General features: G+C 40.6%; 1 pseudogene; it reads right to left on the bottom strand.

Annotated features, from left to right (window-relative positions):
* Positions 1-13,276: 13,276 nt before the first annotated feature.
* Positions 13,277-14,021, bottom strand: LOC124972228 (40S ribosomal protein S6-like; annotated as a pseudogene).
* Positions 14,022-14,610: the final 589 nt, after the last annotated feature.

Consider the following 14,610-nt stretch of genomic DNA (forward strand, 5'->3'; position numbering starts at 1 on the left):
TAAAGACCTGAGTGGGGTCTTAAAGAATGGGAAAAACTTCAATAAGCGGGCAGATGAAGGAGGGTCCAGTATGCTAGTGCTAAAGAGTGGAGCTGAGGAGTGTGATATGTGCTGAGGTCTGGGACACTCTGACCTGACCTCAGGAATGGGTTCTGGCTAGGAAGAAAGTGAGAGGGATGGTCAGAGGGAAACCATATTAAGAAGATCTGTGAATGTCTAATGCCATATTAAGAAGGTCTATGAATGTTTAAGGCAAGAGTAAATGTTATTCCATAGTTGGTGGAGAACACCCCTGGGACAATACTTCACATTTGGATGTGAAAGGAGATGTGGGAGAAGAGAATATCAGTGTCACACATAGAACTCTTCCAAAATGTACAATGGGCTCCCTTGTTACAGTTGAGAGCCATTGCCACAAGAAAACAGCACTCAGATAACATACTCCAAGGCAGAGGAAAGCTCTTGACTGGAATTTAACCATAGCAAAGTGATAACTGTGGCAAAAAACCAACCCTCTTGCCCCCTGAGCTTTGTAGTCACCTTTCTGTTCTCTCACTTTGATGGCCTTGGTGTTTTCCACCAGGGTACCCTCTCCTTCATCCTCTAGCTGAACAACTTGAAAAATCTTTTTCTTTGTGTTTCCATGGCAGAGTCCAGACACGGTCTATCAGCTGCCCAGAAAAATAAACCAAGAAGATAAGAATAAAACAAAAATAGTCAATTCTCCCAAGTAAAGATTTGGGGCCCAAAATTCCCTAAGATAAGCAACATCATCGAAGCAGGTTAAAAAAAAAAAACAGCTGTTAAAAAAAAAAAGTCACCATCCCTACACAAAGGAATCCAATTAAAACCCACTTTTGTCTCCAATTTCCAAGCATCCCAAAATTCCCAGGTGCTTTTCCCTGTCCTACCCAAGAAGTTACTCTCTGGTTCATGTTCTCTAATCCCTCCCTGTTTTCATCTTAGTTTTCCTAGCTTTCATGTTTGAACTGTCTTTCTGTGACTTGAGTGTTCTTTATTGATTTCAACCAAGCATTTCAGATAGTTTCCATTTCAAATATTATGCTCTATGATCCCCATAAGAACAAAGTTATTAGAGCCTGTTTGGGGTTTAGAAAATCTGATCACTTTATCTATATTACTCCCTTAATAATAGCTCATACCTGAACTTCCTCTTTGATCCTGAAGTACTTTGGATTTTATGATTGGCCCAAATTCTAAATTTCTACTTTCAAAATGTCCTGTGTCTGTATTTCCTGTGATAATTCTCTTTTGAATATGTTTTTGCAAGTTTATTCGTGCTTTTCAAATGTAAATTCACTGATGTGACAGCAATGTGTATTAAGACAATGGCATTCATCAGATATCACTGCTGCACTGCAAAGATTCTCCTGGGTTTCAACACTAATGCTTCTCTCTTCCTCACTCTATAGAATCTGTGTGTGACTTTATCAATGTCAATGACTTCAATTAGCATCTGGAAAATGATAGTAGGATCCACCCAAAAATCTGGCATAGGCCTCCATACCAAATTAGGAACCTAGGTCCCCTTCATTTCCATATTCCCAAATCCTAGTACAGGACCTAGGATAAAGTAGTGTTCACTTTTTTTAAACTAATAATGGAAAGAACAATAAGTTCTTGTTACACCAATGAGAAATATGAGCCCTTCTCTAACTTAACTAAATCTGCCAATACTTTCAGCAACATCTAGTCTTATTTAAGGCAAGAATTGATGAAGAATTTTGTTACCATTAGCAGGAGGAGAGGGAACAAAATGGGCCACCACTGGCTACATGTGCCCAGATCTTGGCTTTGACCTACATATCATGTACAGCCTCCTTACCAGGAGTTAGATTCATTTTAACAGGCTGTATGATGGACCCATTGTCTCAGTTCCTGAATCCCTGCTGGACCTGAGCCCAGCTCTGAACAAAGCACCTCACCTTGCTGTTTTCAGGAATGAGACCTCTTATGGGTCATTCATGCTGCCAGCCCAGAAGGTATTCCTGTAATTCACAGATACACTATGCCAAATGGCCCTACCTTCTGGGAAACAAGCTTTTAACATTTTTTCTTCAATTGCAAAACTCTGGCCAGGTCCAAGTAGTTCAAGGTCAGCTCAGCTGAAATCTGCATCTCCTTAAGACACTGTGTTGTGAATTATTATTGGGACTTATATGCTAACCCAAGTCCTGCCTGGTTCATTGTGCCCCACTTCCTCTCTGGGTTGCTCTAAAGATCCAACCTACTTCAAAGTCAAACTAGACTGAGTCATGGAAATTTGGAGTTTGTCTTTGTAGCGTGTCTTTCATTCTCTTGGTATGATCATGACTGACAACTTTGTGAACAACATTTTCAAGATTTATGTCTGCAATAACTTTTTTGGCATCCCAGATTAATTTATAGAATCTTTAAATTATTTGACCTGGCAACTTCTTTATGAAATCAAGCACAAACCCATATATACATGAAATACCCTCTGGATTTATAATTCTACACCCTTAAAAGTAACTCTACTTTTTTTTTATTTAAATACATTTGCTATTCTGGAGTTTGAGATGATTATAATGGTTCATTCAAAATGCTTTTTATTAAAATAATACTTTCCATTTTCATAACATCTGAATAAAAAAGCAATTCAATCTGAGAACATTTTTGGCACTAAGATTCATTTATCTATTTACATAATGATGAGGAAAGCTCAATGAAACTACCAATCTTTTTAACATCTTGTGCTTGATGAAGCACATTAGAATGTGCTTCTACAGTCAAAAGACTGAGTTATACTACTTCTCTAACAAATTTTTATCAGCATCTTCCTCTCCTTTGCCTTTATATATATATAGCTAATACACATACACGGTTATAAATTGAATTAACTGGCAGGTGCAGGATTTAACACATTAGTGAGTTGTGAGGTTATAAATAAGTCAGAGTCAAAGCACTATCAGCAAAGGTCTTAACAGATCTACTTGATTTGATTGATTGATTTAGGTACTGGGTACTTAAACACTAAGTCACATTCACAGTCCTTTTTTATATTTTGTTTGAGACAGTCTTGCTGAGTTGTTCAGGGCCTCACTAAATTGCTGAGTCTGGCCTTGAACAGGTGATCCTCCTGCCTCAGCCTCCAAAGTCACTGGGATTACAGGCATGTGCCACCATGCCCAGCTCAGATCTACTTTATTTATAAGGTGAGAAAAACTATTAACAGTTTACATGAGAATGGAAAAACTCAAGTACTTGAAAACAACAATTCAGTTTAGCAATTTTTTTCATTAAAGTCTAAAAGCAATCTTCAGATCTATAGATTCAATGTAATCCATATGAAAATCTCAGCAGCTTGCTTTCCAGAAATTGACAAGCTGATCCTAAAATGCAAATAGAAATGCTAGAGATTCATAATAGTCAAAGAAGAGAAGACTATTCATAATAGTCAATAGAAAAGAAGAACAAAGTTGGAGAATTCACACTTTCCAATTTCAAAACTTTCTCCAGGAGGAGGAGCTGCGTGGCGAGCTGTTTAGACCCAGAACGACCGCTTCTGAACACTGGGGGGTTGCCCGGAGGAAGAGGAGGAGCACGGCGGGTCGCTTGGTCTAGGAGTGACTGCATCAGAGCCACAGGCAGTTGCCAGAGGAGGAGCTGCGTGGCGAGCTGCTTGAACTCAGAACAACTGCTCCAGAACACTGGTGGCCTGCCTGGAGGAGGAGAGCGGTGGGACGCTTGGTCTAGGAGTGACTGCATCAGAGCCACAGGCAGTTGCCAGAGGAGGAGCTGTGTGGCGAGCTGTTTGGACGCAGAACGACCGCTTCTGAACACCGGGGGATTGCCCAGAGGAAGAGGAGAAGCGCAGCGGGTCGCTTGGTCTAGGAGTGACTGCATCAGAGCCACAGGCAGTTGCCAGAGGAGGAGCCGAGTGGTGAGTTGATTGGACTAAAAGCGACCGCTCCTGAACACCGGTGGCCTGCCTGGAGGAGGAGCATGGTGAGTCACTTGGTCTCGGAGCCACCGCTCCTGAACACCCGGGGGGCTACCCCAAGGAGGAGGAGGAGGAACAGGGCGGGTCACTTGGGCTTGGAGTGACTGCCTAGGGCTACCGGCGGTTGGCGGGAGGAGGAGACCCGAAGTGAGTTGCTTGGACTCCTAGTGACTGTGTCAGAAACCGGGCGGCTGTCCGGAGGAGGAGGTGTGTGGCGGGTCCCTGGGTCTCAGAGCTATTGTACAGGGCTCCAGGTGGTGCCTCAGAGGAGGGGCTGCATAGCCAGGCGATTGGTGCAGAGCAGGGTCCCAGGAGCTAGGTGGCTTCTTGCTGGAAGAGCCGCACAGAGACACGCCTAGGGGCGGAGCGAAGTTTCCAGGGCGACGGGCAGATTCTCTGAGGAGAGGCAGCCTAAGGAGACTCGCCTGCGAAGGGTGAGGCTCCCAGGCCCAGGACGTAGGTCCGGGCCCCTGGGATCGTTGCAGAGGAAGACAGCCCAGCCCAGGTGGTAGTTGTAGATTGAGGGGAACCTCTAGGAAGACAACTGACCAGCGAGACGTCCCCACCGAGTGAGTCTTCCCTGCCGGGGGAGGTTTTCCCACAGGGACAGTAAAATCAGAGACATAGGCACAAACAGGACTTGCCTCAGCCCGCAGTCTAGTTCCCCATTGGATGACCATTGGTCAACAAGTGGAGGCACCTCTGCCCACTAGCAGGGAATATACGCCACCTGAGGGTCACCACCCCTAGAGAGGCAGCTTCTTCGTGGAGCTCTGCATTATCAACCTCCTCCAAGACTTCAGGCTACTGAAGGATAAGAGGGGATATACTAGAAATCTTCAGGGACATTATAAGTTGATAGAGGAAATCTGCAATATCTTAATGACCCACTGATTCCTGAACAATATGAGAAAACAAGGGAAGAAAATGCCCGAAACAAATCTAGATGTTACATCAATAAAATCCAACGACAGCATGGCAGAAGAAATGACAGAAAGGGAGTTCAGAATGTACATGATTAAAATGATTAGGGAAGCAAACGATGAGATGAAAGAGCAAATGCAGGCATTGAATGATCACACCAATTGACAGTTAACAGAGCAAATTCAGGAAGCAAAAGATCATTTCAATAAAGAGTTAGAGATATTGAAAAAAAACCAAACAGAAATCCTTGAAATGAAGGAAACAATAAACCAAATTAAGAACTCCATAGAAAGCATAACCAATAGGATAGAACACCTGGAAGACAGAACTTCAGATATTGAAGACAAAATATTTAACCTCGAAAACAAAGTTGAACAAACAGAGAAGATGGTAAGAAAGCATGAACAGAATCTCCAAGAACTATGGGATATCATGAAAAGGCCAAATTTGAGAATTATTGGGATTGAGGAAGGCTTAGAGAAACAAACCAAAGGAATGAACAATCTATTTGAAGAAATAATATCAGAAAATTTCCCAAATCTGAAGAATGAAATGGAAAATCAAGTCCAAGAGGCTTATAGGACTCCAAATACACAAAATTACAACAGACCCACACCAAGGCACATTATAATGAAAATACCTAACATACAAAATAAAGACAGAATTTTAAAGGCTGTGAGAGAAAAGAACCAAATTACATTCAGGGGGAAGCCAATACGGATATCAGCAGATTTTTCAATCCAGACCCTAAAAGCTAGAAGGGCCTGGAACAACATTTTTCAAGCTCTGAAAGAAAATGGATGCCAACCAAGAATCTTATACCCAGCAAAACTTACCTTCAAATTTGACGATGAAATAAAATCATTCCATGATAAACAAAAGCTAAAAGAATTTACAAAAAGAAAGCCAGCATTACAGAACATTCTCAGCAAAATATTTCATGAGGAAGAGATAAAAAACAAAGAAGCAAATCAGCAAAGGGAGGAATTATCCTAAAGGAACTGTCAAATAAAGGAGGAACCAAGATGTGTCAAAAATTTTAAATATGAACCAAATGACTGGGAATACAAATCATATCTCAATAATAACCCTGAATGTTAATGGCCTGAATTCATCAATCAAAAGACATAGACTGGCAGATTGGATTAAAAAGAAAGATCCAACAATATGTTGCCTGCAAGAGACTCACCTCATAGAAAGAGATACCCATAGACTAAAGGTGAAAGGATGGGGAAAAACATACCATGCACATGGACTCAGCAAAAAAGCTGGAGTATCCATCCTCATTTCAGATAATGTGGACTTCAAGCCAATGTTAGTCAGAAGGGATAAAGAAGGACATTTCATACTGCTTAAGGGAAGCATAAATCAGCAAGATATAACAATCATAAATATCTATGCCCCAAACAGTGGCTCATCCATGTATGTTAAACAAATCCTTCTCAATTTTAGAAACCAAATAGACCATAATACAATAATTCTAGGTGATTTTAACACGCCTCTTTCACCACTGGACAGATTGTCCAAACAAAAATTGAACAAAGAAACCATAGATCTCAATAACACAATCAATAATTTAGACTTAACAGACATTTATAGAATATACCATCCAACCAAGAGCGAATACACTTTCTTCTCAGCAGCACATGGATCCTTCTCTATCCCACTCCTTGGCCTATACCCAAAGGACTTAAAATCAGCATATTACAGAGATACAGTCACATCAATGTTCATAGCTGCTCAGTTCACAATAGCCAGATTGTGGAACCAACCTAGATGTCCTTCAATTGATGAATGGATAAAGAAAATGTGGTATATATATACAATGGAATATTACTCAGCCATAAAGAATGATAAAATTATGGCATTTGCAGGCAAATGGATGAAACTGGAGAATATCATGCTAAGTGAGATAAGCCAATCTCAAAAAACCAAAGGAAGAATGATATCGCTAATAAGTGGATGATGACACATAATGGGGGGTGGGAAGGGTTAGTGTTGGGGTTGGAGTTGGGTTTAGGGAGGAGGGCAGGAATGGAGGAAGGAAGGACTGTATAGAGGGAGGGGAGGGGTGGGAGGGGTGGGGGGAAGGGAAAAAATGGCAGAATGAATCAAACAACATTACCCTATGTAAATTTATGATTACACAAATGGTATGCCTTTACGCCATGTACAGACAGAGAAACAACATGTATCCCATTTGTTTACAATAAAAAAAAAACTTACTCCAAAGTAGTAAAATAGTGTGGTATTGGCTTAAGGGTGGACCCATGAGCCAATGGAAGAGAATTGAGTCAAGAAATAAATCTTTATGAAATGTGAATCAAAACTACAGTAAGATTTCATCTCATTCCAATCAGAATGGTAATGATCTAGAATATGAACAATAATAAATGCTGGCAACATTGTAGAGGAAAAGATACACTCATACATTGTTGGTGGGACTGCAAATTAGTGCAACCACTCTGGAAAGTAGTATGGAGATTCCCAAGAAAGCTAGGAATCAAACCACCAGAACCAACTATCCGACTCCTTGGGATTTATCCAAAAGAACTAAAATCAGTATACTATAGTGACACTTCAATGTTTATAGGAGCACAATTCATACTAGCCAAATTATGGAACAAACCCAGATGCCCATCAATAGATGAATGGATTAAGAAACTGTGAGATATACACACACACATACACACACACACACACACACACACACACACACACAAACACACAATGGAGTTTTACTCAGTCATAAAGAAGAATGAAATTATGGCATTTTCTGGTAAATGGAGAACATCATGTTCCATAAGCCAGACTCAGAACATCAAAGGTTGAATACTTTCCCTCATACATGGAGGCTAGAGCAAAATATAGGAAAGGAAGAGAGGAGGATTAGATATCACAAAGATCTAGGGGAAAAAAAGATCTAGGGAAGATCAGAAGAGTAGAGGAAAGAGACTGAGAGGGAGACAGGAGGGATGAGAAAAGGGAGGAAATGCAGAATGAATATTTTAAAAATTATGCTACATGTATACATAAATAGGGAATTTCACCTTTATGTATAAGTAGAAAAAACAATAAAAAATAAATAAATAGCCCAGCATATTGACACACACCTGTAATCCCAGTGACTCAGGAGGCTGGGGCAGGAGAATTGCGAGTTCTAGACCAGCCTCAGCAACTTAGCACGCCACTGTCTCAAAAAAAGAAATAAAAAGGGCTGGGATGTGGTTCAGTGGTAGAGTGACTCTGGGTTCAAACTCCAGTATAATAAATAAATAAATAAATAAATAAGCAAGCAAGCAAAAGAAAGACCAATCAAATAGAAGGAAAATAGGGGAAGGGAAGAGGGGAAGGCAAAGGGAGAAAAATGTGAACTGAAATCAAATTCCAAGCATGTATGATTTTGTGGGGATGAACCAAGCTACTATGTCTAACCGTAATTCTCTAATTAAAAAAATTCTTACATTTATGCTTAGTTGATTTTTGACAAGAATGCCAAGACAATTCAAGGGAAAGAAGTCAGACTTCTACCTCACACTACACAGCAAAATTAGCTTAATAAAAATTAGTTTAATAAGGATGATAGACATAAAGGTAAGAACTAAAACTACAGATCACTTGGAAGAAATCACTGGAGTACATTTTCACGGCTTTGGGTTAGGCACCGATTTCTCAAAACACCAAAAGCACAAGTGACCAAGAAAAATAAATAAAATGAACATCGTCAAGATTAGAAACATTCACGTTTCAAAGGACATCATTGAGAAAGTAAAAAGACAACTCACAAGATAGGAGAAAACATGTGTAAATCACAGCTGACTGGTATCCAGAACATATAGAAAAACTCTTACCATTCAATTAAAAAAAAGAACTAAAACTCAAATACAAATGAACAAAAGATTTGAATACATATTTCTCCATGGAAGATGTATGAATAACTAACACGCACATGAAAATAGGTTCACCATCACCAATCATCAGGGAAGTGCAAATCAAAACCAAAATGAGATACTGCTTGGTACCCCCTAGGAAGGATATAGCATAATAGACAAGAAGAAGTGTTGGCAAGGAAGTGAAGAAATTAGAATCCTCATACACTGCTGGTGGGAATATACAATGGCACAATTGCTTTGAAAAAACAGCTTAGTAGTTCTTCAAAATGTTAAGCATAGTATTACCATAAGACCCAGAAAACCCAGTCCTAGGCATGTAACCTAGAGAAATGAAAACATGCGTCTTTACAAAAACAAATATTCATAGCAACATGATTGATAATAAACAATGGGGAAAAACATAAATGTCCATCAACTGACTGGTTAAATAAGAAGCAGTATATCCATACAATGGAATATTATTCAACATTGAAAAGGAATGAAGTAACTGGAGAGGCGGCTCAGAGGTAGAGTGCTTGCCTTGCAGCATGAGGCTCTGGGTTCAATTCCCAGTACCAAAAAAAGAAAAGGAAATGAAGTATCCATGGGTGAACCTTGAAAACATCATGATAACAGATAAGTGAAAGAATATAGTCACAAAACACCACATAGTGTATGATTCCAATTATATGAAATGTGTAAAATAGACAAAACAATGGGGACAGTATAAATTAGTGATTTCTTAGGACCGGGGATGGAGTTGGGTAGGGAATGGGGAATGACTGCTAATGGGCCCCCTTTTCAGAGTTTGCTGGACTCCCACAGCCCAGGTAGGTGAGACCAGAATAGAGGATAATATTAGACCATCTGTGTAGGCACCCTCTCTGTTGAGCTAGCAGTTCATGCTTCCTGGACGGGGAAAGCTCTCCTGGGTGATCTCTGGTTCCCCACCACCCACACCACTCAGTGCTGGATTCCTCCCCAGAGTCTGAGCTGAGCTATTCCTGCTCTTTCCCAGGGTCTCACCTCCTGGCATCTCAGGGTTTCCCTCCACCTGAGGGCAGGCACATCCCTTTTGTATATGTCCGCAGCTTATGATGCAGAAAAATATCTTTTCTCTCAACACGAAGCCTAGCTTTAAAGATTGTTGTCCAAAAACATTATTTGAAGCTCAAAACTGGCACTTGGTTTTTGACAAAGTCTACCCATTCCCCCCAGGTAGCGAGTGTGACTCCCAAAAGCCCAGGTAGTTGAGGACTAAAGCTAAACAAGACAAGGGTTGTAATTGACCCCTGGATCATGTTGTCCCAGTTGCAGGCATCTTGGGAAGGGTTGTGATCAGGTGCTAGGGGTTGGCTCTTCAGGGAAGAGCACATGGCAGGAGTATGTGACTTTGATGGAGGCTCCCGGTCCCACCAAGGGAACAGCTTCCTGTTCAGAGTGGAGGCAACAAGTCTCTGTAGTTGCTGGAAGATCCTGCATGGTATCAAGGGGTCATTTTGTTCTTTACACCTGTACCTTGGTTCAGGCTGCTGTGAGCATGAGTCCTGGGATGGGGAAGCAGTGAGGGGCCTAAAGAGGCACAGGGTCCCATACTGAAATCAAGCTGGCACAAAGCGGGAAGACAGAATGTTTTAGGCACAGGTATTTCTTAGCTTTTAGATATGGTAGTAAAAAATATCATCTGAAAAGAGGAAAAAGACTGAACCTGCTGAGAAGGAGGTTACTGGTCCCAGAGCCTTTCCCTGTTTGCTGTGCTCTGTTCCAGTCCTAAACAGGGTGCTCAAAGAGCCAATTCGCAGCCAACTCAGGGCTGTCAACACCCTACAAGGAGTCTCAGAGTTCAGGTTCAGGCTCAGATCTAAAGTCAAGTTCAAATTATTTTGGAAATTCAGGTCAAGTTTCAAGTTCAAGGTCAAGTTCAAGTTCAATTTTGAATTCCATTATCCAGAATCCTTGGGGGGCCTCAGCTTCCAGGAGTTTCTGCAGTGAGGACTGCGCAGGCAGAATGCTGAAATACTACTACCATAATCCTTGGAGGAGCCCAGACAAGCTTAAGGCCTCAGTTCCCAGAGGCCTCCACAGTGGGTGCTGTGCTGGTAGAATGGACTATACCCAGAATCACCAGGGTGCCCAGGTGGTTTGCAGCCTGAAGCCCAGAGGTTTCCGGGCAATTCTCTTCTGAGTTGCAGGTTCTCCTTAGCTTGACAGTGGCCCCCATGGTGCTGGTATTTAACTTCTTAAAATCCATGTTCCTGAAATGGGGGCCAGACCCTGGCAAAGTCATTCCCTCTCAAAGACTACACTTCCCAGAGGCTTCTGCAGTGCTCACCTTTACTATAGTAAGAATAAACTCAACTTTTGTCCTCTCAACAAGTTGTTTTGGTGGCATTCTCAAGAAGCCAGATTTAAAGGGATCAGGGAACAGGATGGAGATATCCTTGGATAGGACCATTCCTTGTGAATAGATGGCAGAATTTCATAAAAGGGGAGTAGTAGAATGTCATGACTGTCATGGCACATATTAGGAGGAGGTAGTCTCCCCAGTGAGTAGAGACTCAAGGCCAGAAGAGCAAAGTTTAAAAAATTCAACTACGTTGCATCCCCAAAGAAGTCCCTGCAAAAAGCTTAAATCCCTGAATACATTTTCCGTGGACCATGGAAATAAAGTAAAATCAATACACAATTTAAAATTACTTACCGCATAGGTTATAGTTCCTTTTAGTATTGTTCAACCCTTCAGTAAATCCTGAATCACCTACAAAACTTTGTGAGGGGTGCTATGAAGGGAAGTGAGGGATGAGATCCTGAAGGAGGTGAGTCCTAACCACGTCCCTTCTTCTCTTTTGAGGACACTGGTTAGAGATAGCAGGTCAGTGGTCCAGGATGTGCCCACCTGTGGTCCATGATAACACAGGAAATCAGTAACAGTCTTTGAAGGATAATGAGGAGAGACAGACTCTTCTCTTACTCAAATAAACCTGAGTCATGCCATCCAAAAGAAACATAACATGAGCCACAAATATGAACCACATATGTAATTTTAAATTTCTTGTAGCTACATATTAAAAAGGCAAAATGAAACAGGTGAGATTAATTGAATGATATAGTTTATTTAAATAATTTATCCAAAATATGGTCCTTTTAAACACATAAAGTATCATTGAGGCATTTTCTTTTTAAAATTAAATATGTATGTCCCACTCACAGCATGCTTCAATTTGGACTAGCCACACTGCAAGTGCTCAAGAGCTGCATGGAGCTTATGGGGACAGTATTGGATGGCACAGGAAAAAGGGAAGGTGACCCTGAAAGAAAACAGACCTTGAATAATAACAATTTGTTCACTATATTTCAGTTAGTAGTTGAACTCTCTGCTAAGCTTTCCACAGAAATCAGAGACCAAGGTCAGCAGGAGTGAGCCATGAGAGAGACATAAGGAATGAGCTGGAAGCCAGTCCTCTTCTTAGAGATGATTGCATGTGTAGCCAGCCCTACTGTCTCAGCCATATCTGCTATGTCAAAACTCAATTTGGATTCTTACTTTCTACTGTGTCAAGAACAAGTTGCACTTCCTGATCTCTTTATTTTCCCTTATTATTCTTTCTATAAAATTTCTCTTTCAAAAGAAGGGGGAAAAAATCCTGGCTCATTCTGCTTGCTGTACTATGAGCAATAAAAGTCCTTATCTCTGATCCGGGTTTCTTATATCTTCTGCCAGTATCTATGAAAGTGTGACAGGCTAACTTGTCAGCTTATAAGCGTCAAATCAGAGACTTTCCACAATTCTTGACATCATCATCCCGTCCTCTGATGCCTAATCAAGGTCTAACAACTCCAAGGCACCTTTACTAACCTCTCAGAGATCTCAACACTTCTTGTTCTACTCAGACCTTAGCATTTGCCATACAAAATATTTTGTTATAATTTTGTATGTTTCCACATTTTTAACATCTTCAATTCTCCCACTGCTCCATACATAATACTCATTAAAACGTTTGCTAATAGACTCATTAAATTTTGTCCCATACATGTGAAACTTCAGAGAACATTGAAACCAGGTGAAGACGGTCCTACCTACTCCTTCCCACCTTCAACTGTGACAATAGTATATGCGCCTCCTTCCTCTTCTCATACACTGTCTTCCTTCTCCATTCCCACTCTCCCTTAATTCTCCTGTCTGCTATTGTCTTTTATGATATTTTCACCTTCATAACACTAAACTAGATATCTCAGTAAAATCAAATCCTATACCTTGGAGGTATAGGATGAAGAAAGCTAAAGAAGATCATTTTTAATGAAATATTGAAAAGCCCAAAGCACATTTGTCTTCAGATCATCTAGGGTTAAAAAAATTCTTCCTTTCTCACCATTGCAAATCCTTTTTGGAATGAGGCTGCACTAACATACTAAAGTTAACAGATTTCTCATTCATTTCTTTTTTTTTTTTTTTTTTGAAGGCCAGATCTTATTTATTTGTTACTCTTAAAAATTCTTATTTTTGACTGGACTCAGACTTAGAAGTAGAAGCTCTCAGAGAGGACAGCCTGCGTCTCTTAGCAATCTGTTCCCAGCGTTTCTCTTTGGCTTCTTTCATCCTCTTGGCCAAAAGTGTGGCATATTCTGCAGCTTGTTCATTATTTTTCTTAGTATGCTGTTTCTTCAGAGAACTACACCAGCATTTGTGTTGCAGGACACGTGGAGTAACAAGATGCTGAATCTTTGGTGCTTTGGTCCTGGGTTTTTCACCTTCCTTGTTTAAGGGTTTTCTGACAACATATTGGCAGATATCATCTTCTTTAGATAGATTGAAAAGTTTGCAGATTCTACTAGCTCTTTTGGGTCCCAGTTACAAGGTACAGTAGTATCTGTAAGTCCAGGAATATCCTTCTCTCCTTTTTTTACAATAACCAAGTTAAGAACACTCAGATTGGCATCCACAATGTAACCTCAAACAGATTTGCGCTTTCTCTCTCTTCGCCTTGGTCTGTAACAGGAATGTCCCTTCCTCAGTAGCAGACGAACACGGCCATGGGTCAAGACACCTGCTTCATGGGGAAACCTTGTTTGTCATTCCCGCCACTGATGTGGACCACATAACCCTTCCATTCTTCACCCAGAGCATCAGCAGCAACTTTGGTGGCCATACACTTCTCATAAAAAGTACGAAGTTTGTGTTCATTGTCCACTTCAATGAGTTTCTGGCAACCAGTGGCTGGGAAGGAGATATTCAGCTTCATTTGGGGGCAGCTGATTGCCCACAAGGTGTCATGAAAAAGAGACACATTCTTTTCTTCATCAGAAAAATTAATAATTTTAACATGAGTTCCCTGACAGGTACAGGATATTTACCATTCTACTTCAAGTAATTACACCAGAAAATTCCAATTACTTTACCCTATCAACTGCTTAACATTTGAAAGATATGAAAATCTTTTTTTAGTGGTACATCTCACAGATATATTTATTTATGCCACGTAGTGAGTGGTACTTATATCAGGTATGGTGATATTCTGTTTTCCCATCTCAGATGACTGGCTTCAATTTATAGGAAGCCTGACTTTTCTGTACTCAAGACCATGCACGAGCAAGCACAGGACACAAACCTTTCAAAGCTTTACTTCTTTTATCAGCACTCCTGATTTTATAAACAATGAAGTTCATCAACCTCATTCCCATCTAACTCTCCCAATAAATCTGGGTATAGTAGGGCTTCATGAGGATCCAAGATTTCTTTTCTTCTTTTTTTTCCTTTTACAGACTGCATTTTGATTCACTGTACACAAATGGGGTACAACTTTTTGTTTCTATGATTGTGCACGATGTAGA

The sequence above is a fragment of the Sciurus carolinensis genome, chromosome X (assembly GCF_902686445.1).
Source record: "Sciurus carolinensis chromosome X, mSciCar1.2, whole genome shotgun sequence".
NCBI lineage: Eukaryota > Metazoa > Chordata > Mammalia > Rodentia > Sciuridae > Sciurus > Sciurus carolinensis.